Source organism: Notolepis coatsorum, assembly GCF_963971535.1.
Source record: "Notolepis coatsorum genome assembly, chromosome: 6".
Classification (NCBI taxonomy): domain Eukaryota; kingdom Metazoa; phylum Chordata; class Actinopteri; order Aulopiformes; family Paralepididae; genus Notolepis; species Notolepis coatsorum.
Window position 1 is genome coordinate 162,211,176 of NC_140170.1, and position 27,353 is coordinate 162,238,528.

General features: G+C 43.2%; 1 protein-coding gene across 2 annotated transcripts in view; it reads left to right on the plus strand.

The window, feature by feature from the left end:
* LOC311231171 (inositol hexakisphosphate kinase 2-like) overlaps window positions 1–27,353 on the plus strand; it is a 107,913-nt gene that overhangs the window by 16,169 nt on the left and 64,391 nt on the right. For both annotated transcript variants that reach the window (XM_084317686.1, XM_084317685.1), the window contains exons 3-4: window positions 12,093–12,155; window positions 17,756–17,812. The gene's annotated coding sequence lies outside the window, so the exon portion shown is untranslated. The remainder of the gene's footprint in view (window positions 1–12,092; window positions 12,156–17,755; window positions 17,813–27,353) is intronic.

A 27,353-nucleotide genomic window follows, 5' to 3' on the forward strand; every position in this document is an offset into this window, starting at 1 on the left:
CAGACTGGCATGTGTAGACCTACTTTGAAATAAAACACGAGGAGAAAAAACACTGGCATCTGTAGACCTACTTTGAAATAAAACCCAGAACTATGCAGGTATATTTGAGTCCTTCCCTTATTTGTGGAACATTTATAAAATAAAAAGTAGTCCGCTTTGAAAAAAGACTGGCATCTGTAGATCTACTTTGAAATAAAACACAGAACTATGCAGGTATATTTGAGTCCTTCCCTTATTTGTGGAAAATTTATCAAATAAAAAGTAGTCCGCTTTGAAAAAAGACTGGCATCTGTAGACCTACTTTGAAATAAAACACAGAACTATGCAGCTCTATTTGAGTCCTTCCCTTATTTGTGGAAAATGTATAAAATAAAAAGAATTTTTTGTTGTTGTTCGCAAATTTCTCACCACATATCAGGCATACAGGTAAGCCTGCATCGTTAGTCGTGAAAGCAAATGAATTTGTCCATGCTGAATTAAACCCTCTATTTTCCTCTGAGACTTTCCTTTTTTTGGATTTATCCATGGTTATCTTACTGGGTGGTTGGAAACTCAAGATTAGCCACCTGCAGACGACATATATCTTAGTTGACGAAATATTTTAGTTGACTAAATAATTTTTTATTTCAGTGTCACAGTATCACCTCAATCTCCAAAATAAGAGGTGTTAAAAAGAAAAGTAAAAAAAAATAATATATATTTTTTTGGTAACATGGAGCCACAGCTGAGTGGCTAAAGAGCCGCATGCGGCTCCGGAGCCGCGGGTTGCCGACAGCCGACCCCTGCCCTAAGTCGTATGGGAAACACACTGCATTACATAAGTTATGCATCTTTATCCTCGTTAAAGCCCCAATCTGTGTGCTTCTTTCTTTTCACCATGTAAATGTGGGGTATATAATTATTTGCACACATTCTTTTAGAGTTTGATTGAAAATATTGTGGGGCGATCGATAGAAATCCCTGTATGTTGTCACACGACCTTGCTAGTCTTCAACCTTTCTCCCCCCTCTGGCAAGAGCTAACACTGAGAGCAGATGTCCCGTCACACGTACAGCATCGGTTTATCGTCAGCGATGGGACCCTAGCGTTACCAGGGTTGTCAGCCAGGAGGTCCTTGTTAATGTACTTCAGTGTTCTATTTTGACTGCTTTCATACATTGTAACATTAGTTGGCTACCTTAATGCAAAACTACTTTAGGCTTGACCCATTTACATTTAGACATTTAGCTGAACGCTTTTATCCAAAGCGACTTACAAGTTCTGTATGACAAGTCAGCAGGAAGGGTACAACTCTTTCACAATATGAGCTGAGTAACAATGTTTATCAAACAGTGTTGAAATATAGTCTGGTGTTTTTCATTGAAATGGTACACAGCTGTGACCCACAAGCCTGAGTGGGTGATATGGGCTGCAGTGGATCAAATCCATAAAAACAATGTTTAAACATCAGTAACTTTATTTCCAAGCATTGAGCGATGGCGTCTTCGGCGATGATCGGCGTGTCTCAAAAGGTTGTTGAGGCCTAATACACCTATTCTCTCTGTAAACGGTGTACCCAGCCTGTAAATGGCTGCATCTATATAGCGCTTTTATCCAAAGCGCTTTACAATTTGTTCCTCACATTTTTACCCATTCACACATTCACACCGACGGCGGAGGCAACCATGCAAGGTGCCAACCTGCTCATCAGGAGCAATTAGGGGTTAAGTGTCTTGTTCAAGGACACTTCGACACGCTGCCTGGGAAGAGCGGGAATCGAACCGGGAACCTCTGGATTACCAGATGACTGCTCTGCCTCCTGAGCCATGTGCCGGTCCTACGCAGAATCACGTTGCAGCTATTTAATTTTTTCTCTTATGTAACATAACGCACAGGCTACCGTGACTTATCTAACCTGGTATGTTCAACCTTATTAGAGATCGGCATGTTGTTTGGCCGCTTTACTGTTTCGGGTTTCGCCGTGTTGTCGTCGGTCGTGATTGCGGTGGTACTCGAGTGTGAGATGAATGTTCTTCTAGTGCTCTCCACTACGCGGTTCATGAGACGGAACAGAAAGCGCATTTGTCTTGGGCTGTCAGCGCCGGTCTCCTGTAACGATGGAGGCAATAGAGCTCGTCTTTACCCTACACACACACACACACACACACACGCACACACACACACACACACGCACACACGCACACACACACACACACACACGCACACACACACACACACACTGACACACAGGGTTCAGAGAAATAGCTTCTGCTGGTAGACAGCCAGGCCCCCGTTCACACGAGAACGGCGCTTCAGCGGTGGTTCAATGGTGTTTCAACGGTCACTCTCTACTGGCACGGGGCTCTGACTAGGATCTCAAGGGTTTTAATGGGTCCAGAAACCACCCAGAAGGCCCGGACAACGCGGGCTAATCTTATATTAGTGGGATTCATCTGCCCTTTTATGGTATTGCTCATCTCTCCCAGTGTAAATCAGCACTGGAAGACAAGTGATATCCCCAGTTCAAAAGATAGGTGATACTGCCACCTGGCGAGATTCGATTGTCATTGCAATTCCAACGTAGGCAGATGTGCCAAATAGGGCTGACCTTCGATTTTTTTTTGGAATTCGAAGCTTCGGGGCCGAGATTATATATATTTTTTTTATGTTGTGGGACTTGTACAGCACTTTGTTCAACTTTGTCAGTGCTGTAAAGTTTAAACCTTTTTAAATCTTAGACAAACAAAACACTTTCTATATATCTAGGTCGTCCTCGGACGGGCCCTCCATCGGTGCTTCCAGTCATCCCGATCCTCCATGCATCTGGCTAGCTCGTTGGTGCTTTCTGTTCCCGCATCTCTCCTGAGTACGTCCACGTAGGTTAACGTGGGACGTCCTCGTGATCGATGCCCGTGTGTTGGTTCCCACAGCACAAGTTTGCTGGTTGGCATCTCATGGTGTCTCTGGCAGTGACCTGCCAGCCTCATTCTCCTGACTGCCACTTTATCGCTCACCTTTAGCACCCCCCCATACAAGTTTGCATTAGTGACATGCTCATCCCTGTTGATGTTGAGCACCACAAGCATCATTCTGGTGTAGCACCCATCCAAGGACTTCTGCAGGGTGGGCTTCAAGGTCCAGCATTCACTGCCATACAAAAGGACAGACTCAACTGTTGCATGAAAGAAGTTGAGCTTGATTTGACGGGGGAGGTTGGATTTCCACACACTGGTCATGCCATTTCAGAGCCCTCCACAAAACACTTTGCTTCCATGAAATATTGTAAGCCGTCATTTGAGGCTTTATAAAAGCAGCACAATGAACACAAATCTGTCAGTGCCGAGTCTGACCTCATCTTAAATAACAAACAGCATTGCTTGTTGTAGTTAACAAAGAGAAGCAGAGTTGATTTTGCAAAAAAAAAAAAATATATATATATATATATTATTTTTTTAATAATCGAATTTTATTTTCATATTCGAATCCCATGCCCATCGAACGAAGCTTCGAAGTATTTAAGACAGCCCTAATGATGTCACAGTATGATGTCACAGTATGATGTTCCGTTGTGATGTCACAGTATGATGTCATAATCAAACATTCTAGAACATTTGTGTATCTATTTAACAATTCTCCCAGAAGTCTCTACTGGCCATTCTCTGGGCTTTGTCGTGGCTAGAGGATGTGGGACCAAACCAGATGATTATATGTTCCGACTCGGCTGCGGCACTGCTGGTAGGTCCAAAGCGCATTTTTATGTCTTATAATTTCCATCCTTAGTTATGGAGTGATTGTAATTATTTTCATATATTTTTTGTATCCTTTTTCGTTTTTTGTGTAAAGCACTTTGAGCTGCATTCTGTATGAATGGTGCTATATAAATAATATTATTATTTTACATTTATTTTAAATTAAAAATATATATTTTAAGACTTCTAAAGAATGTCATGTTTTTAGACATAATATCTATATTATTCAAATGGGAGCTAAATATATTATACTTTATTATTATATTACATTATATTATAATATAACATTACATTCAAGTTTCAAGTTTCTTTAATAGTTGTCATACAGAAGTACAGAATACTTTAATACAAAATGCTTCTTTCTGTTATGCTCCAGAGACTGCTAGACAAAAGATAAGTATGAAATAAAATAGTATAGCATGTAAAAATAGAAGTAAAAATAGAAGTCACGTACATAGACACAGTGTTCAGTATATACATATGTACAATGTTCGATGCAGAATAGAAGTAACTGAGTTACCATACAATATACAATATACTATGCAATATACTAATATACAATATACTATATAGTGCAAAGCAGAAATGGGATGAAGTACAATTTAGGTACAATTTACAGTAAGGTGTACTGAGGTATGGGTTGTAGTGCAAATCCTTTACCAATAAATATAAAGTGTGTTTAGGTGTTCTAAAGTGTGGAGAGTGGGTGCTGCAGTGTGTTGTTTGTTTAAAGTGAGTGTGTGCGTGTGGATGTGTGTGTTGTGAGTGCATTTGATGGTTGTTGCATAGTGTTATTGTTCGTTGAGCAACCTGATGGCCTGGGGACATTATATTATATCATACATATTATTTATATTATTCAAATGGAACTCAAATATGTTCCGTTGTGATGTCACAGTATGATGTCATAATCAAACATTCTAGAACATTTGTGTATATTCAACAATTCTCTCAGAAGATCTCAGATCTCAGAAGACAAGTGAAGATCTCACTTGTTGTTTCCGGCTACTTGTCAGTAAGCTTGACTATTACTGTAGATACAATTTAAAAATCCCCACATGGAAAAGGAAACAATGTCCTGTACAATCCTTAATGAACTGCGTCTGGAGGGAAGGTTCTGTGATGTGGTTATTAAAGTCAACAGCACTGAGTTTAACGCCCACAAGAACATCCTGTGTTGCTGCAGAGACTATTTCAGGTAAGTTTAGCTTGGTTCAGGTTAGCTTGGTTCAGGTTAACTTGGTTAGTAAAAAGATACTATACTGTACATCTACTGTAAAAAGATACTATACTGTACATCTACTGTAAAAGATACTATACTGTACGTCTATTGTAAAAAGATACTATACTGTACGTCTACTGTAAAAAGATACTATACTGTACTTCAGCACACTCGGTTGGCACTGCTCAAAACGTACCTTTTTAAAATAGCTTTTAAATGAATTATTATCTTTATTTTATAGTCTTATTTTTCTTTATTTTTATAAATTTTACTTAAATATTTTATTATCATTGTTATCATTGTTTTATATTTTTTTTTAAATAATTGTATTTGTTCTTTTTTAATGTCTTATTTTAGTGTTATTACATTTGTTCTTATTGTTTACTATCAAATTTAGCTATTTTATTATTTAATTTTCTTAATTTTTTGGTCTTTATTATTATTTTATTTGTAATTATTTTATTATCTTATGTTATTGTCTTACTGTTTGTCTTATTTAGCTATTTTTACTATCTTATCTAGTGTTTTATTACTGTTTTTATCATTTTCATGTCGTATAATTTCCATCCTTAGTGTATCCTTTTGTTTCGTTTTTACAGCACTTTGAGCTGTAATCTGTATGAATGGTGCTATATAAATAACGTTATTATTATTTTACATTTATTTTAACTTACATTTAAAAAATATATTTTAAGACTTCTAAAGAATGTCATGTTTTTAGACATAATATCTATATTATTCAAATGGGAGCTAAATATATTATACTTTATTATTATATTACATTATATTATAATATATAACATTCAGTTCAGAGTTTCAGTTCAGAGTTTTTATTTGCCACATGGAATCATACAATCATAGTTTCTTCATTACACAATCATAAATAGTCATTCCATGGACAAAAGGAGCAGGAAGAAGAATAAATCTTATAGTTACCTGCCCCTTATTCCTAAACGAACAAGTATTTACTTAATGGTCGGCGTACCTAATTTACCTAATTTACACAAATAATCATTTATACCATTATAAATATTACATTACATACATATACATACATTATATTATATCATACACATTATTTATATTATTCAAATGGAACTCAAATATGTTCCGTTGTGATGTCACAGTATGATGTCACAGTATGATGTCTAGGGCTGACCTTCGAATTTATTTTTTGGAATTCAAAGCTTCGGGGCGGAGATTCAATTTTAATTCGAAGCTTCGAGATAAAAAAAAAATAAAATTATAATTATTTTTAAATTATTTATTATTATTATACTTTTTTTATGTTGTGGCACTTTGTTCAACTTTGTCAGTGCTGTAAAGTTTAAACCTTTTTAAATCTTAGACAAACAAAACACTTTGCTTTCATGAAATATTGTAAGCCGTCATTTGAGGCTTTATAAACAGCATAACAAACAGCATTGCTTGTTGTAGTTAACAAAGAGAGGCAGAGTTGATTTTGCACAAAAAAATTAAATAAAATCATATATATATATATATATATATATATATATATATATATATATATATATATATACCGTATATATATTTTTAATAATCGAATTTTATTTTCATATTTGAATCCCATGCCCATCGAACGAAGCTTCGAAGCTTCGAAGTATTTAAGACAGCCCTAGTGCCAAAGAGACCTAGGGAGCTCCGGCTGAGTGTTTAGAATGGGGATCAAAGGAAAAATATCAAATTATCTAAAAACGAGATATTACGTTTTTGGCACTCAAGCGTTGGCGGCGAAACACAAGATATTACGTGTTTGGTGCAGAAAGAGTTAACAAATTGTTCTAAATAAATAATAATGATAATAAATAATTTGAGAGAGGGAAAGAGAAATAGAGAGAGGGAGAGAGAGAAATAGAAAGTGATTGAGAAAGAGACATTCTCTCAAATTCAAATTAAAACAATCACTTGCCGTAAGGAAGAGAGAGAGAGAGACCAAGGCAGTGGGCAAGGGGACAGTGTTTCCTGGAAAGCAGCATACTGTATATAGTAATGTATTTTATCTATTTTGGGATATTGGTAGCGGTGGAAACCTAAGTCGTATGGGAAACACACTGCATTACATAAGTTATGTATCTTTACCGTAATTCACCATGTAAATGTGGGGTATATATTTGCACACATTCTTTAAGAGTTTGATTGAAAAATATTTTGGACATTTCTTTACATCTTTATTGGAAATATTACTAACGTAAACAAACCCATTACAAGCCCAAAATACAGTAAACAGTCTAAAACTCATAGTCATCTGTTGTCTACTGTTAAAAACTTTGAACTAGTGAACGAAATGTCTCCGTTCCTATTTATATTTCTTTGTTGTTGGGGCTGCCCATTTGTTCACATTTGGATCATGATTTGATTTGATTCGATTAGGAAAGCCACAGTATCGTACACTACATTGTAGTATCATGACCCTGCACTCCAGAGGTTTGCACTTAAAAGCATTACTTAAAACACTTATTTCCAAAGTGGTCCTCGATGGAAAACGAAGGTTATCTTATAACCCTAGTTATATGAGTAATAGCGAGCGCTTTGCTCTATTGGAACTGTCCCTTTAATCATATCCTAAATGAAAGCTTTCACCTCGTGTACCTGCCCACATCTGCCTTACCACTCCCGCATCCGCTCCTATAAAGCGGGGTCATGGCCATACAACAGCTCCTTCCCCAGTCTTTCACTGCCGAAACGGAAGACCGTGGGGTCCTCAGTGAGTCAGAGCAAAGCGCTCGCTATTACTCATATAACTAGGGTTATAAGATAACCTTCGTTATATTTCGTTATAGCTTACGCTTTGCTCTATTGGAACAAGAGCTGAGCAGAGCGTAAGCCCGCTGAGGTCCCCTAGCATTTAGCATGTATCTAATGACGTTGTTCTGTGCAACATGTAATTTGTTCTTAAGCTTTTGTGAAAGGCCACTATACCACGCGGAACAAGAGTAGTCAAAGCGACTGATCGAGGAGCTGATGGTGGAACCGATGATGGAACTGATGGAGGAGCTGATGGTTGAACTGATGGAGGAGCTGATGGTTGAACTGATGGAGGAGCTGATGGTGGAGCTGATGGTGGAACTGTTGTAGTGGGGCAGAGACATGTGAATAATTCAGCGAGGTCAGACTGGGCCTTTAATAATACGTACCGGTAGCTGTTCCTTTTCTATCCCATTTATGTAAAAAGAAATTCCACATTGTACAGCTGTGTTGTAGAATTTAATTGTGAGCAAAATTAAAAGAAATGTATACAATTTTTTTTTTAAGTTTAAGTCCTTCAAAAAGTAAGATATGCAATATGACATACTGGGCAAATCACACAGCCCTAGTTTACATCATATGCCCATAATCTCAAATAGCCATATCGTTGGCTGCAGCTGTCAGGGGAGTAGCAGGGCTTCCCTCTGTCCTCCGAGGACAAGGTGGGGGGTAGGGGGGGGGGCATTAGATACGGTCGATACGCAGGGAGAATGAAACTATCTGCATTCTGTTGTGAAGGGAAAGTCACATGGTCCTGGCAGCTGCCTTTATTTGGGCCTCTTATCAAAGTCAGGTCCTGGAACAGAGCCAGGAGTGCTCTCTGTCTGCCCTCGCTGAATTATTCACATGTCTCTGCCCCAGTCCAAGAGTTCCACCATCAGCTCCTCCATCAGTTCCACCATCAGCTCCTCCATCCGTTCCACCATCAGTTCCACCATCAGCTCCTCCATCCGTTCCACCATCAGTTCCACCATCAGCTCCTCCATCAGTTCCATCATCAGTTCCACCATCAGTTCCACCATCAGTTCCACCATCAGTTATATCATCAGTTCCACCATCAGTTCCTCCATCCGTTCCACCATCAGTTCCACCATCAGTTCCACCATCAGCTCCTCCATCAGTTCCACCATCAGTTATATCATCAGTTCCACCATCAATTCCACCATCAGCTCCTCCATCAGTTCCACCATCAGTTATATCATCAGTTCCACCATCAGTTTCATCAACAGTTCCATCATCAGCTCCTCCATCAGTTCCACCATCAGTTATATCATCAGTTCCACCATCAGTTTCATCAACAGTTCCATCATCAGCTCCTCCATCAGCTCCTCCATCAGCACCCTTAACACATCCACCGCCGTTCACGCTGTACAGCGTTATTGCCCGCCATGCGTTGTCTGCCACACCACGCTGTACAGCGATATTGAGATAAATATTTCATTTTTTCGCCATGGCATTCATAATTCGGCGCCGTATACCTGGGATATTTCACCGCCAGTCTCATTGGCGAACGGTAAGAGGACGCTAACGTCATTTTCAGCCCAATTGTTTATTCATTTCACTGCAAACCGATCTGATCAATATATCACCCATACTACATAAAGCATTTACTGACGATCACGGAATTATAAACGACCCCCCCCCCCTTTCCTCCACGCATGATGATGCATAATGTATAGGATCATACAGTTGAATTTTTTAATATAGCGTGTATCGGGAATAAATGGCAATCGATAATCTATATATGCGTTTATGCCTATAACTCACGTTCTAGGAATTACTGCTGAAAACGATAAAAACATACTTATATTCTAGAAGGTATTTTTGTATGAATGTTTGAATGAAAAAGTATAACGTTCCTACATCCTGAATGATAGATAATCGATGTTGAATGGGCCATAGTAATGTCAATTTAGCAATACAATTTAAAAAGTTATAGCCCTGCAAAGAAGGTGAACATCTCCATAGGCTTAGAGTGGTGGCAGACTGGCTATATTGATGGATATAACCAATGGCAGGGAATGTGTTAAAGGCCCACTTGCATGTTGTATTTTTGTTCAATAAACAATGTGACTAGGCCAACGGTGACTTTCATGAAGAGGGGGAAAAAAATTCTCGAAATTGACCCAGTTTTAGCGTTTTTATCAAACATTTTGTCTGCCCAACCACAATCACCACGCACGTGGATATTTTAATCCATGGTTCATAACTTGCGTGTGTCATCTTAATGATGACGTCACAGCAGGTACAGGGCAGCAGGGGGCCTGAGAATCACAGGCAGGTAGTGGCAGGTAGTGGCAGGAAGCAAAGAGCCTTCTTGTTACTACTAGGCTAGCCGAGGAGCTAGTATCTGTTTCACCTAACACTATTGCTCCGTGATCATAGCCATTTATCTCTAAAGCTAACCACTATTTGTAAAAGCCACAACCACGTTACCATATTTGTAAATATACGAATGTAAATCATTGTGTCGTTGTACATATTGTGTATATAACGTTAGTAGCTAAGTTAGCCCCGACATGCCCCGATTTAAAATGGTTCTCCTCTTTGTATACCTTTTATTTATTTTTTCTGTTTCTGATTTCTCTAATTTTCTCCCCATCCCAATTAGTCGTCGTGCCAATTGTATTAGTGTGAACGGCCAGCCAAGCTGGTGGCAACGCCGAGAGCTGGGCTCGAACCCAGCATCTCCTGCGTTGGTGACGAGCGCAATCTCCGCTATGCCACCTGACCGCCTCTGTATACCTTTGTCCTCACAAACAAAGTATTCTGCCAGGGAACTTATGGACACGACAGTAGTAGTAGTTATAAGGTGTTTGAGCTAGTTAGTTAGCTATCGTGGTAGCCCGTTTCGTGACCGAGTGAATCAGTCATGAAAGGGGCTACTATCGTATCAACATGCCGGGACGTGTAGCTTACTAGCCGGCATGATGCGTGCAGTGCTTTGCCCCACAGGTCTGAGAAGAGGACCTGCACATTTGACTCGTTCCCGAATCTCTTTTACATGCCCAGATTTAAAATGGTTCACGACAGTAGACATAATGCTAACGTTAACGTTAGCCAGAGCCATATAGCCAGCTTGGTACTATGACCCGTGACGGAGATAAGGCATAAGGCGACAGCCTAACAGACCAATAGCGCTGCTGTACTGAACAACAGGCTGCCTAGTGGTACATGTAGTTCTTTTCTTACGACATTAAAACCCTTATAACTACCTTGTTTCAACCAAAAATGCAGTTGTAGCTGGTCCATCAAAGTCTCTCCGACGATTAAACCCATTTGCGTCTTGTAAGGCGTCCATTTGGATCAAGGAAATGGCTTTCTGCACTCGTCAAAACTCCATTGTAGTGGATGAGAGGTAGGGGAAAGTTACCTTCAGTGACGTCACGGCACTGATAGCGTCTGATAAGCTTTTTGATTGGCTCCATACATGTTATTCGTGTGGACATTTTTAACCCTTTCTGAGTGGAATTTCCGGCGTCAAATGAAAAATAAATAAATAATGAAATTAGATACCAATGATGTAAACTACCCATAATTGAAGAGTAGGGTTTAACCTGAAAGTGGGCCTTTAACCATCACCATCACGGCGGCTAGGTGGTGTAGTGGGCAAGGCACTCGCCACCAACGCAGGAGACGCTGGGTTCGAGCCCAGCTCTCGGCGTTGCTACCAGCTTGGCTGGTCGCTCATACTAACAGAATTGGCAGTGTTAGGGGTGGGAAAGCTGGTGGGTGGGTCCTGCTCGTTGTAAACAGCGACTCCTACATTTCGGTCGGGGCGCCTGCACAGTGAGGGAGGGATCTGGAGGGAGGTAGTGTGACCTTCCACACGTTACACTCTCCCAGTGAGAGTGCGCTGCCAGGCTGGCTGCCAGCTGGCTGCACATGTGTCGGAGGAAAGCATGTGATAGTCTCCGGCCTCCCGGACCAACAGTAGGGGGGGTTGCGCAACAACCAGGAAGTGGGTTGGGAATTGGCATAACGACTAACAGTGGGATGGGAGAAAAATCGGAAAAAAGGAGGGGAAAAAAAATTATATAAAAAAAAAAAAAAAAACATCACCATCACAAGCACCATCACAAGAACCAGCACCAGCACATCAACATCACCATCACCAGCACCAGCACCATCACCACCACCATCACCATCACCCCCATGGTCATTCATTCACATTCACTGCAAATGTTCAAGGACACCCCAGTCACTTATTACGACAGGACAGCTATTGCAAAGTGCGAATCGCTGGTGGTCATTGGTACAAACAGCACCCAGTAGTAGAATCCCCCAGTGGCACCATTCATGTTTCTACACTATGAGATGCGTTTGGAACTGGAGATTAATGTATCAACCTCTCTGCTCCTTTGCCTTTTCATCAGGTCGTTTAAACAGAGAAGCCAGAGGTCCGGTGCCAGGGCAGGCGGGTGGAGTCCGACAGAGAGGTTGGTATTTGTCATTGAGAGGGCACTGGCTCAGGGGGGGGGGGGGTTGGCAAACCTGTTCTGTGGGAGAGAGGGCGACGCTGGAAGAATCCTGGCCTTCTGCCAACTGGATTATTTTCTCTCTCGTCTCTGTCTCACTTTCTCTTTCTGTGTGTCTCTCTTTCTTTTAACTCTTACTTGCTTGTCTCTCTGTCTGCTGCTTGTCTCTGACTGCTGCTTGTCTCTGTCTGCTGCTTGTCTCTGTCTGTCTGTCTCTGTCTCACACTATGTTTCTCTGTCATGCGGCCAAAGTCTCGTTAGATGCCCTTTTGTTGAGGGTCTTAACGAGCTTATATTTTTAACGTCTGTTCTCACTTAGGCAGGATTGTATCTCTGGCACTGGCAGTTCATTCAGGATTGCATATCTCTGTCCGTCTGGCGTCTGGCCCTTTTTGCACTGTCTCTCCTCCCCCTCCTCCACCCTCTGTCTGTCATCTCTCTATTCCTGTCTTTTTCGCTGGGCCTCTCTCTCTCTCTCTCTCTCTCTCTCTCTCTCTCTCTCTCTCTCTCTCTCTCGCTGTATCAGAAAGCTGTGTACCAGGGATGTGTACCGTTCACATATGAACCGGTACCACTACCAGTTTCTGGAATTTGGTATCAGTACCCAATGGTAAATTCTTTCGGTACTTAACTCTCTGTAATAACAAAACATTAATTTCAGTAAAAAGAAAAGGCCAAACTTCTCAATTTCAACATTTCTATTTATTTATTGTTTTGTTATTTATTGTTGTAACACACCACACAAAAGAAATCACATGATCATGTATTATGTTTTTAAATGTTTAAATATCAACATTATCTGGCCATCCTCAGTGAATATTATCAAACTCCTCTGACCTTGTCTGGTCTTTCCAAGAGACCTGTGGGATATTTGTGGATATCCTGAAGAAGAAGGTTCTCAGTCAACCGAGGTTCAGATAATAACAAGGTTTATTAACCAAACAGATAGAAATGGCTGAGGGGCTCTCCCCAGGTGGTCAGCTGAATGACCCAGGTAAAGAGAGGACCTGGATTGTGGTCGGGAGGAGCCTTATATAGTTAAAAGGGGGGGGGATGTGGTCCCATTTGATAGGTCAAATGGGTGGGGGAGGGGCACACAGGTAAGGGGACACAGGGGAGGGGAATGTCTTTACATGAGAGAGTTGGGGAATCATTATATTATTCCACAGACCGAACAGTAATATATATATTTCTGGAAAAGGCTCCCTCTTGTCTAGCATATTACACTCTTATACTAAACATGTAAAGGTACCAAAATCTGGTACCGATTGATCTAATGTCACAGGCTGACTGGCAATGCGCGGAAGGAAGATCAGCCTAGAATCTTGAAATATCTAGATTGGTCTTTTTCTCTTTTCCGAATGCAGGCTAGTAAACCCCCTTAATCTATATCTGTCGCTGAGCTTTTACATTTAGTCATTTAGCTGACGCTTACAAGTTTTGTACATCAAGACAGCAGGAAGGATACAACTCTATCAGCTGAGTAACAATGTTCATCAAAGTGTTGAGTGCTACAGTGTAGGTTAGTATATTAGTGCCCAAGTGCATGACAGTAACGTTAGTTAGGGTTAGAGTTTTTTTTTCTTTTTTTCCCCTTCCATTTCAGATAAGGATTGAAGAAGTGCGTCTTTAGTCAACAGCGAAAGATTGGACGGGTTTCGGCTGTCCTAACTGGGGTGGGAAGTTCGTTCCACCATTGTGGGGCAAGGACCGAGAATAGGCGACTTCTCTTTGATGACCCTTCCGGAGCTCGGATAGGAGTAGGTCTGAGGCTGCCAGAAGATGCAGAGCGTAGAGGTCTTGAGGGTGTGTAGTTAGAGACCATTGACCGGAGATAGGCGGGAGACGTTCCCTTTTAGCCTATAGCCAATGGAAATGCTAGAAATGGTCACGTGGAGGGCGGCTAGGTGGCGCAGTGGGCAAGGCGCTTGCCACCAACGCAGGAGATGCTGGGTTCGAGCCCAGCTCTCGGCGTTGCTACCAGCTTGGCTGGTCGTTCATACTAATACAATTGGCAGTATTAGGGGGTGGGAAGCTGGTGGGTGGTGATCGGACATTGTGGACAGCGACTCCTACAGGTCGGTTGGTGCGCCTGCGCAGTAGAATCAGGAAGCGACGAGGGCGGCGTGTCCCTCCCACGCAGACCCTCGCAGCTGAGAGATCGCGCTGTACAGGTGAAAAGATGCGACTGCTGCCTCCTCGAGTACCCGAGGGGACACGTGATGCAAGGCTTCGTCCACATTGCAGCCGGCTTGTGGGAGGCATGGCCTAACAGCGTTCGAGACAGGGGAGGGTAGAATTGGACAATACGAAATTGGGGACGGGAGAAAAATAGAAAAATGGGGAGAAAAAAGTAGATAAAAAAAAAATTGTCACGTGGGCTGGGAGGACCAATGGAAAATTACTATAGTTTCACCATACTCCAGTGCGCTCCGCAGACTGGGCCGTCAGACAGACACGCGCTGATCACACAGTAGTCGTGGAGGTTTTCATCCAAGGTAAATATTGCTGAGCATGCATGTATGCTCTCTTTCAGCAATGCCCTGCTTCACACTCGGACAGTTTTTCCGCTCAAGGGCATTTCAACAGTGGATGGAGGAGAGTGCGTTACTCATTAATTTACCCCTGACCCAGATATTTCAGTCCAGTGATCGAACCTATCTATCTATCTATCTATCTATCTATCTATCTATCTATCTATCTATCTATCTATCTATCTATCTATCTATCTATCTATCTATCTATCTATCTATCTATCTATCTATCTATCTATCTATCTATCTATCTATCTATCTATCTATCTAATAATAATAATAATGGATTGGATTTATATAGCGCTCTTCTCTGACTGACTGTTGCTCTGACTCAGAGCGCTTCACAGAGTCCATTATTCGTTCATACACAGTCATACCGGTGGTGGTAAGCTACAATTGCAGCCAGAGCTGCCCTGAGGCAGACTCACGGAAGCGTGGCGAATAATCAACGCCTACGGCCTCTCCGACCACCACCAACATTCATTCACATGCATACACATTCATACGAGGCAAGTAGGTTAAGTGTCTTGCCCAAGGACACAACGGCAATGGGATGGACATGGGCTTGAGCGGGATTCGAACCACCAACCATTCGATCATTGGACGCCCCGCTCTACCCCTGAGCCACGCCGCCCCACAATCTATCTATCTATCTATCTATCTATCTATCTATCTATCTATCTATCTATCTATCTATCTATCTATCTATCTATCTATCTATCTATCTATCTATCTATCTATCTATCTATCTATCTATCTATCTATCTATCTATCTATCTATCTATCTATCTATCTATCTATCTATGCTCTCCCATATAATCTCAAAGGTTGCAAAATTGCTTTAAAACCCATCTATGGCTGGGTAGTGTAGGTCTAGTTCGTGGGCAGGAAGCCGGTAGGGTACGAGTCCTGGTTATTGCAACAGTAGAGCCTGTGGGGATCTTTGGGAGAGAGCGTGAACCTCCTCGCTCAGTGTCAGGTGAAAAGAAGCGGCTGTATTGTGACTGAGTCTACACCCTCCCCAGGCCGACAGCAGGGTAGCGCAACGGCCAGGAGCGAATTGACATAACGACTACATTGGGGCATGGGAGCAAATAAGAAAAGGAAAGAAAATCTTGAAAAAGTTTGGGGGCTCGTCTTATAATCAGGTGTGTCCAATATTCCGGCCAATACGGTAAATCGCTGCACGTCGTAATAACATTGTAATAGGCCTAAACCTCATCTGTTGTGGCAGCTGACAGGAAATCGGCTATTCAGTTTGAGAACATTGAGTTTTGTTATCGTTGTCCAGTCGAAACCAGGGTTCAGACACAGCATCTGGCCGCCTCTCGTCCGTTTCTGTTTATCCCCCGGAGTCTCCAGCTGAGGATGGCGTGCGGAACACGAGCGCTGAGGGAATCAGCATCTCCGCATTGTCCTCGTCACCCCACACTTACACCCACCGCCTCCCATTTTGACCTTCTGATTGCACCGAGATGCACCCATTTGCACAGTTTCTATTTGTGTGCATGTGTGTGCGTTTGTACACTGTGGCGATTACATACGTGCCTTTGTTATACCTTTGTGTATGTGCACCTGTGTGGTGTGTGTGTGTGTGTGTGTGTGTGCATGCATGCGCGTCTAATGCGCTGTCTGTGTGTGCGTGTGTCCATCTGCGTGTTCTTGGAACACCCTGTTCCTCTTCTACTGGGCAGCTCTCAAGAGAGAGAGAGAGAGAGAGAGAGGCTGATTACATCCCCAGATTCCCTGGGGACTTTACGGAGAGGTCACTATGTGGATGATGCAGTGAGAGGTTTGGGGGGCCTCTGGAGAAATGGACTTCAGTCCCACTGTGTTATGGGAAGAATGACCTGCACGATCAGTGTTAGGACACTAAATGTTATTTTGGGGTGGGATTTGTGTGTGTGTTAGAGACACGTATTGGAAAGAATCTGGCGACACGATATTTATCGCGATACAAGGGCTACAGTTTGATATATTGTAAGCAAGGCGATATATTGCAAAAAAAATTTAAATAACATTTTAGGAAAACTGTCATAGTTTAAAGACTCCATATGCATAAAACATGGCATAAAGTGGTGTCATGATAGACGGATTCGGCATGGACTGGTAAATTAACTGCATTTACTGTGGGGCGACAGTGCGGGGCGACAGTGCTCCATTCAGCATAGGTTAGAAAGACTTCAAAGAATATCTTCACACTGTCCAAGGCTGACTCAAGCCAATGAAGAACGCCATGAGGAGAACATGCTGGGGCGACAGTGGCCCAGGAGGTACCACCATGCAAGGTGCCAACCTGCTCATCGGGAGCAGTTAGGGGTTAAGTGTCTCGCTCAGGGACACTTCGACGCGCTGCCGGCAGGAGCTGGAATCGAACCGGGAACATTCAGATTACCAGACGACCGCTCTACCTCCTTGAGCCTCTGTTCTTGGCTTGAGTCAGCCTTGCACAGTGTGAAGATATTCTTTGAACTCTTTCTAACCTATGCTGAAAGGAGCGCTGCACAGATGGTACTGCATGGTTTTTACCCATGTGGGCGTGTCTGTAAAGGGATGACTCGTGGGTTCCCATAAGACCTTTTCGATCAGATATCTTGAGGTGAGAGGTCTGAGACCCCTTTTAAAAATGCCATACCATTTTTCCCCTTGCCAAAATTGTGCCTAACTTCGGAGCATTATTTAGCTCCTGCAAATGGATACCTTAGGTTGTGTAGTTTCACATGGTACCACTACCTTCACGCTAGCTTAAGAAATTAACGCACTAGAGCCTCTGAGAGACAGCAATGTATTATGTCTGTGTTTGTGTGTTTTAGCAGGACAAAGAGGAGGCTAGTGTTGTCCTTGGAAGAGCATACGGACCAGCTAGTCTAGTGGTCTAGTCTAAATACCTCTCCCAGAGTTTTAAGCTAGGCTAGTGGTCCGTATTCCATTCATTTGTGTGCAAAGCTAGACTAGTTTGCAGCTGGATAGCTTTAATTTGATGTTATATATTGTGTTATATTATCTCTGTGTGTTTGTGTGTTTTAGCAGGAAGAACACTGAGCCTGGAATCCAGCCAGACGGAGAGGGGAACCGAGGCTCCAGGTAACCATTGGCTCTTCTATGCACCTCTCTCCCTCGTGAACAGTTTGGTAATTGCACAAAACGTCTGTAGAAATAGTGAAAGATATTGTCACTAGGGATGCCCCCCGAAACCCGGTTCTAAACGGGAACCGGTACTAAATTAGAAAAAAACTGAGTATTGATAAGCTCCGACGTTTTCGGTTCTGCTATTGATACTCGAGACATTATGGAGTTTTTTTTCGAGGAATCGAAATGGTGCGAACTATCTCTCCTCTCTCTGTCTGCAGGAGAAGCGGGGCTGTTAGTTTACACACACTCGCAAGCGACACTCACACAAATGCACATACGGGTACTTGGCTCCGTGCTGAAGCGCGCAGCACACAGACCGAGCTCTGCGCTCATCATGGAGGAGAGAACAAAACGAAAGTCTGGGTACACTTTACGAAAGTCGATGCAGACAACGCACGTTGCCACAAGTGCAATAAAACATTTGCAAGTAAGGGTGGCAATACAAGCAATTTGTCAAAACATCTGTTGTCAAAACATAACATTAGTCTGCAGAAACGCGCCGCTTTCGACTGCTTTGCTCGCAGTGTTCCATCTCCATCCACGTCCACTGCAGGTAAGCCAAGATACGGAGTTAGCTAGGCTAATAACAAATTAGTACAAATAGGCTAATAAATAAAATATAATTGCTTAGCTAATTGTTTAGCTACAAATATATTTGAAAGATGACAACTTTTTATAGGTCGTCAATCGTCATCAGGCTGAGGCTGCAGCCACCATGTCCCAGCCCACCCCTCCCTCTACCTACACCGGTCCCAGCCAAGCCCAAAGTCCCTTCACCCTAGCTATAATATTTATTTATAACGTTATATAAAAGAACATTGCTGCTGCTGTTGCTGAAGAAATTATAATTATTTATTATATTTATTTATTATATTTATTTATAAAGTTATAAATAATAAAGCAATGTCGATTTGTTCTTAAGGTAATTGTATTTCTTTCTTGCAAAATAATCAAAAAGAACCGATAAGAGTATCGATAAAGTACCGAACCGTTAAGCAGTATCGATAAGAGTAGTAGTATCGATAAAATCCTAACGATACCCATCCCTAATTGTCACACATCACATCACATAATGTTTAGGCTGCACATTTTATGCTGTGGTAGACTAACTTTAATTTCAACATATCACATACTTGTGAAGAATACTCTTCTCAGTTACAGAGTGATACCAGTGTGGACATTTTGTCTGTCATATTGTCGAGCCGCTGTCAGTATATTGAACACTGGACAAAATCTTAAACATCCAGTCAAGAAAATTAAGGTCCTGATTGGAAACGGCATGGAACTCTGAAATGAGAAATGTGTAGGAATGTTTTTTAATACTGATATTATTGAACAATATTTGCCTCCATTTTGTATTTGCCTGATGTTGACAAGCATTAGCTCATATTCTGTACTGCTTGTAGATTATATTCCACAAGAAATATGAACTATGATGATAGAGAAGGAAAAAAGTTTGTGGTTTTAAAGAGAAAGATATCAACCGTAAGAGCATGTTTTCATCATTGTTTTTCTTCAAAAGCCCCACATTTGAGTTAACAATGTGAGGAAATTACATCATTACAAAAGGTCTATGTCAGCAGATCAATAATTGGTTGTGTATATACATTTTGCTCTTGGAAGATCAATATTAGATCAAAAACTCCCCACCTCCTCCCCCTGCTCTCATTCTCTACCTCCCCATATATCCATCTCTCTCTCTCTCTCTCTCTCTCTCTCTCTCTCTCTCTCTCTCTCTCTCTCTCTCTCTCTCTCTCTCTCTCTCTCTCTCTCTCTCTCTCTCTCTCTCTCTCTCTCTCTAGGGGTGGGCAATATAGCCTTAAAATAATATCACCATATTTCAGGGTAATTTGCGCTAACGATATTCATGGCGATATGAAAAATAAATGCTGAGCAATTTATTTTTGACGATTATTAGTGCAAATGGTGACAACAAGATATAAAATAAAAGTAGGTATAATAGTGTTTTCCTCTGAATATAAAGTATAAATAACTCAATTGTTTAATATTTAATTTGAACAATAACTGAAAGTAACGGGAAAACAGGTTTGTTGTGCTTCCACCTTACATAACAGTTTTGGTGCTTTGTTTGGAGGTCTGACCTCTTGTATCCAAAACACTCCCACATGACCGGAGTACCCCCCCTTCTGGCTACCAGAGCCTGGCCAGAGGCTGCTGCCCTGGCGTCCAGCCCTGCTTGTATTGTTCTGGTGACGAGACGCTGCAGGCTGCGTGCTAGGATATGCAAATGCTCACACCACTATATTGGCATATTGTTTTTCCCATAATAAATATATACCGGTATTATTGTGAACAATATGATATAGATCTCTCTCTGAGTCTCTCTCTCTCTGAGTCTCTCTCTCTCTCTCTCTCTCTCTCTCTCTCTCTCTCTCTCTCTTTCTCTATGGTGTTTTGTATTGGAGAAGGCCATTGGCATGCTCCCCTGGGGGGGGGGGGGGGTTGCCGTGCACACGAGAGCTGTAAACACTTGCTCGGTTGCCGTCACACATATTACAGATGGTGGCGAGCTAGCTAGCTGATGCTACGTTAGCTATCCCAAAAGAATCTGAAAACAAAACGGAAACATGCTGTTCCCGGTAACATTAACATCACTCACGTTACAAGGCCAAGAGCAACACAGTATGATGAGGCTACACCCTCCTCTCCCTCACCTCTTGGCTTCACGTAGGGGGGGGGGGGGGGGAGGGACAGTGGCTCGGGAGGTAGAGTCAGTGGTCATCTGGTAGTCGGAAAGTTCCCGTTTCTATTCCCACTCAGCGGGTCGAAGTGTCCTTGAGCAAGGCACTTAACCCCTAACTGCTACTGCTCCCGATGAGCAGGTTGGCACCTTGCATGGTCGCCTCTGCCGTCGGGTGTGTGAATGTGGGAGTGAATGGGTGAATGTGAGGAACAACAAATTGTAAAGCGATTTGGATAAAAGCGCTAAATCAATGCAGTCCATTTACCATTCATCTACTGAGGTCGGTGCGATTTTGTCTTCGAAATAAAAGTGTGAGATTGTGGTTTTTTTTTTTATCTTACTGTGAGACCCAATAAGTATAAGTAGATGAAAAATACAAAATAGATAGTGTGGTATTTTCTTAAATGCTCTCCTGACTACTAATACATTTGGCCATTTGGGGGGCGGTTGGGGGGTTGGGGGTGCCTAAATGTTTGGAATTACCCAGGGGGGCCTGACTGAAAAGGTTTGGCCTATATACTCTATATGGATGCAGACATCGTCACAGCAGGAGCTCCACTGCATCTGTCTGGACTGTCTGATACAAGCCCTGGCTCTCATTACAGTTAGGTGGGGAAGGGAGTGTGTACAGTGCGTGCGTGTGTACGTGCGTGCGCGTGCGTGTGTGTGTGTGTGTGTGAGGGAGGGAGGGGTATGGATTTCATTGAGTAATGTATGATGATGGGGAGGGGGAGGATGGCAAAGTGTCAAATATGGACAAATGTGTCTTTAAGTGTGTGCGATGTGTGCATTACTGTGTGTGCGTGTGTGTGTGTGTGTGTGGGTGGGTGGCTGTGTGAGTGGGTGTGTGTGTGAGCATGTGAGTGTTTGTGGGTGAGTGGGTGTGAGTGAGTGTGTGTGTGTGTGTGTGTGTGTGTGTGTGTGTGTGTGTGTGTGTGTGTGTGTGTGTGTGTGTGTGTGTGTGTGTGTGTGTGTGTGTGTGAGCGTGTGTGTGTGTGGGTGGGTGGCTGTGTGAGTGTGTGTGTGTGTGAGGGTTTGAGAGATTGACTCACAGTCCAATTTAGAGGCTTCAACTTGTTGACCTTATCCGTGTTTTTACGAGGTTGGGCCTGCGTGCCCGTGCCTGCTGGTCCTGAGACTGCATTACATCACAGCAGCAGGCTGACACTGGCTGGTCCCTGGCCTGGTCCCTGGCTCTGGGGTAGAGTAACATCACCGGTGGAGTGAGTTGTATGCAGGCCAGGACGGGTGGCTCAAGACCCTTTAAAAGAACACATAATTAACCATTCATGGAGAACATTTTAAGTAAGACTGTTGAAACCTACTCCCAAGCTCTTAAGGCAAGGAATAGACACTCATGGAACTCATTCAGAAGTCAGAAGGGAAAGTCTGTATTAGGGCAATCGAAGCTTCGGGGCTGTGAAAAAAATATATATAAATAAATAATTATAATATATATATATATATATATATATATATATATATATATATATATATATATATATATATATATATATATATATAAATTATTTTTTTTATCTTATGTTGTGGGACTTGTACAGCACTTTGGTCAACGTTGTTGTTTTTAAATGTGCTCTATAAATAAAGTGGATTGGATTAATTAATTAAATTAATAATGAGACGGGAGCTGCGCTGCCTGGGCGCGTCAACATTTTAGGCAACCAACTTGTGTTCAGCGTTTCTCTGATTGGCCACGACGCCCATGTGACCGCGGCAGCGCGAGAGAGCGGCAGTGCGGAAATAGGCTGCATTCTATTGCCATGCTCTGCGACAAACTCTAACCTTAACCAACTCCGAAACAGCGCCTAAACTTAACCCTAACATTAACCAACTCCGAAACAATGCCTAAACTTAACCATAACCTTAACCAACTCCGAAAGAATATTGCCATGCTCTAAGACAAACTCTAACCTTAACCAACTCCGAAACAGCGCCTAAACTTAACCCTTCTAACCTTAACCAACTCCGAAACAATGCCTAAACTTAACCCTAACCTTAACCAACTCCGAAACAATGCCTAAACTTAACCGGCGAAAGAATGCAAGTTAAAAAAAAATAAAATAAAAAAATTGAAGGGCTTCAAACCTGTCACCAACGCACCGCAGGATCCACAGCAAGGCGGCCAACCAGTTGAGCTAACCGTCGATGTTAAAAGGGGGGAATTACGGCTGCATAATGCCGCGGCAGAGCTCCGCCGCTGCCGCGGGGGCGTGGCTAGGCGCAAGTTGGTTGCCTAAAATGATTAAGCTGCCTGGGCGGCTGCTCTCTGTTACACAGCCAACAACATTACATTACATAATTATGTTGCAACCTTCGTTCTTTGCATCGGAGGTGCAAGATTTTGCAGGTGGGAGGGGGGATAAAAAGAAATCTATTACTAAATGAGCTTCGCAGTGCATCGAAACAGTGGGTGGCCTTCAAAAGATAAAATGGTGTTCAGTTTAGTCCTGGTTCGCTTGGCTATGATGATCTCCAAGGAATCAGGGGGAAGGCCAATCACTGAGCCAGCCTTTTTAATGATTTTATTTATACGTCTTTTGTCAGAAACTGTGATGCTGCCCCCCCCCCCCCCCCCCCAGCAGAGAACAGCATTAAACAGGACACTAGCCAGGATACCTTGATAGAATACATACATGCCAGAGTCTAAAGTGAGTGTTACATAATAAGGTGAGTGTTTGTTTAAAAGTGAGTGTGTGCATGTGGATGTGTGTGCAATGAGTGTAGATGTTGGGTTGTTACAGTCATTGAGCATCCTGATCGCATGGGGAAGCTCCTTCTGAGTCTCTCTGTACTGGCCATGAGACTCCGGTAGCGCTTGCCTGACCGCAGCAGTTCAAAGAGGCAGTTGTTTGGGTGACTAGAGTCTTTGGTTATTCTCTTAGCTATGGCCCTGCAACGCTTGTTATAAATGTCCTGGAGAGTGGGAAGCCCACCTCCAATTGTGCGCTCGGCTGAACGGGCCACTCTCTGTAGTCTGCTGCGGTCGTGTGCGGTGCTATTCCCAAACCAGGAGGTGATGTTACCAGTCAGGATGCTCTCTATTGTGCATGAGTAGAAGTTCTTAAGGATCGGGCGGCTGGGTGGCGCAGCGGACTAAGCGCTCGTCACCAACGCGAGAGACACTGGTATCGAATCCGGCTGTCAGCGTTGAAGCGGGAGGGAAGCCGGTGGGTGGGTCCGGGTCGTTGTAAACAGCGACTCCTACAGTTCGGTCGGGGCGCCTGCACAGCGAGGGAAGGATCTGGAGGGAGGTAGTGTGACCTTCCTCACGTTACACTCTCACAGTGAGAGTCCGCGCTGCCAGGTGAAAAGAAGTGGTGGGCTGGGTACACATGTGTCGGAGGAAGCATGTGATAGTCTCCGCCCTCCCAGACCAACGGTAGGGGGTAGAGTGCGCAACAACCAGGAAGGGGATTGGGAATTGGCATAACGACTAACATTGGGAGGGGAGAAAAAAAATAAAAAGGGGGAAAAAGATTTTTTTTTTAAAGATTAAAAAAAGAAGAAGTTCTTAAGGATCTTCTGACTCACTTTGAACTTCCTTAGGTGCCTAAGGAAGTAGAGGCGCTGCCGTGCCTTCTTCACTACACTGTCAATGTGTGTGGTCCATTTCAAGTCCTCGGATATGTGGACTCCGAGGTACTTAAAACTGTTCACTCTCTCGACCGATGCCTCGTCGATGCTGAGGGGGCTGTAGTCCCTGGCCCCCGACCTCCTAAAGTCCACAATCATCTCTTTCATTTAGCTGACGTTTAGGGAGAGGCTGTTCTCCCGGCACCACAGCGCCAGGTTCTCTACCTCTCCCAGGTAGGCCCTCTCGTCTGCAGAGATCAGGCCCACCACAACTGTGTCGTCAGCAAACTTGATGATTGTGTTGCTGTTTCGCTGTGCCACACAGTCATGTGTGTACAGTGAGTAGAGGAGGGGGCTCAGAACACAGCCCTGGGGGGCACCTGTGTTGAGAGACGAGTGACACCTGCAATACAGATGTACTATGTCATTGTCCATTCCATACCATTGTGTTCTGTGTAGCTAATTACAGGCGTATTGTGAGTAATTACTACCTATTGTTGAGTTTTACTTTAGCTTTGAGGCTTTTGTCTCGGTTCGCTGGACAGTTTGTTTGGCCCAGATTTCTAGAGCTGGTGCTGGCATCAGGCCTCAGAGTGGTTTGACCTGAGAGTCCAGTCCAAGCACTCTGATGGGGCTGTTCACATACATGTTTTAAGGGTGTGGAACTTTTGCCCTGTATGTATCGTGTATACTAGGGACTTGTTCAGGAACAAGTGCTGGGAGATTATTTAACCCCCCAAAAGACCCCTTTCTGGGGATACGACTTTTCCGAAGTCCAGGAACTTTGGGGGGTGGTGCTTGCAGGTGCTGAACATTCTGAATGTATGAAATGAAAGTACTCGCAGCATTTCCAGAAATCTGCAGCACAAAAATTTATTCATTAATTAACAATTATTTTTTACATGTATAGTCATGACACAATGAGGCATCGTGAGCGTTACACACACACACACACACACACGGCAAATTACTAAATAAATATGAACTAAACCCAATTGCGTGGATATAGTGGAATAGACTAACCAATAGATGAACTAATTCCATATAAATCGATAGCTTATTAATGCAGCAGCAGCCGATACAGGCGGCTTGGTGAAGACACTGTACATACGGAGCTTGCGCGTGCACACACGTGTGTGTGTGTGTGTATGTACAGTATCCTCACAGTATCCTGCAGCGGCTGCTGCATCATTAATAAACTAGAGATTGATATGGAATTTCACGCGTTCAGGAATCCGGAGGAGGATTTTAGTAAATTTGTTAGTACGGACTTTTTACGAAGATAGTTACGAAAGATACTTACGAACATGTTCAAGAATGAGGTCCATTAGGGCGGCTGGGTGGCGCAGCGGACTAAGCGCTCGTCACCAACGCGAGAGACACTGGTATCTGGCTGTCAGCGTTGCCTCCGGCTTGGGCCGGCCGTCATACTGGCTCAATTGGCAGAGTCAGCGGGAGGGAAGCCGGTGGGTGGTAATCTGGTTGTTGTAAACAGCGACTCCTACAGGTCGGTCAGGGCGCCTGCACAGCGAGGAAGGGAGATGGTGAGGGTAGTGTGAGCCTCCCACACGTTACACCTCACCAATGAGAGTCCGCGCTGGCAGGTGAAAAGAAGTGGCTGGCTGACTCTGCATGTATCGGAGGGGACATGTGATAGTATCTATCAACCCTCCCTAGACCGCCCAGTGGGGGGCACATGCGAGCAACGACCAGGAAGGGGAGGGGGGAATTGGCATGACGACTAAATTGGGATGGGAGAAAAACTAAAAAAAACAGGGGGAGAAAAAGTGGATAAAAAAAAAAACAATGAGGTCCATTGTTATTGGTAGGCAATTCGGGCGTGCCTCATTTGGAAATAGTCATGTCATCTGGACTCCGTGAGTTTTCAGTGTATTTAGTGCTCTGTTGCACATTCCTGTTTGATACGAGGACCAATATATGGCAAAAGAGGATGCAGGGAACATTGGTCTGTCTTTAACATTTAACTTTGATCACAAAGATGTGTTCTAATGAGACGCCGGAATGTCTAGAGACTTTTCACACGTCACCAGACTAATTTGCCGAATCTTGGCCGATATTTTCACCACAGTGGAAACACAGAGAACAAAGGAACTTAAGGTGCTGTGCAATGCAGTTACTGGCAATTACAGTTCCTGGTAGTTTTGGTGCAAACACCTTGGTTAACTGATCTCATGTTGAATTGAAAAGAAAGTGTCTCCATGTACGGTCTGTGGGCGTGTGTGTTTTGTATAAAAGGTGTGTGTGTGTGTGTGTGCGTGTGTGTGTGTGTGTTTTCCATTTGGATGCATTTGGATGCAGTACCTTTCCACAGTACGTCAAGCAGCAATCCTCTCTTTCTCTCTTTGTCTCTGTCTCTCTCTCTCTCTCTCTCTCTCTCTCTCTCGCTCTCTCTCTCTCTCTCTCTCTCTCTCTCTCTCTCTCTCTCTCTCTCTCTCTGTCTTTCTCTCTCTCTCTGTCTCTCTCTCTCTCTCTCTCTCTCTCTCTCTCTCTCTCTCTCTCTCTCTCTCTCTCTCTCTCTCTCTCTCTCTCTCCCTGTGCTGTGTGGGTCTCAGGTGTTGTTCTTACTCATCAGCACCCACTCTGGGGCCCGTCATTGAGCCCATCAGTCCAGACCCCAGGAGCCGGGCCAGCTGGCCTCAGCAGCCCATATCTATCAGCAACACCACTCACCATCTCAACACAGCTCTCTGGAACAGAGCTAGCTACTGGACAGGGGGGGGGGGGGCAGGAAAAGATAGTATAGAGATTAGAATGAGGTTGTGGAGGAAAGAGAGACAGACTTGGCTTACAAAGGTTGCAAAGGATGGGAGACCACACGAGAAATAAATGCTAAAAAACATTCATGAAACTAGCCTAATTGAAATAGAAACTAGAGGAATGCACTCAGTAGAGTGCAGATCTCCCCAAGGCTTAACAATCTCTCCACTCTGCTGTTACTTTCACATTCAACATTTACTGGGTAGATGACCGAACTGTGTTGAGTTTGGTGCAAAGTGGACAAAGTGTTCACAAGTAACACGCAATTTGATTGGATCTCGGGTGTCATACATTTTGGCTAATCAACTATCCAAGTTTGGCTTGATTCTGGCGCTAGAGCAAAGGTCACAGGGTCACCAGATAGACGAGACGCGACATGTAAATAAGATGGCGTTGGAGTTGTTGGAAGATATATAT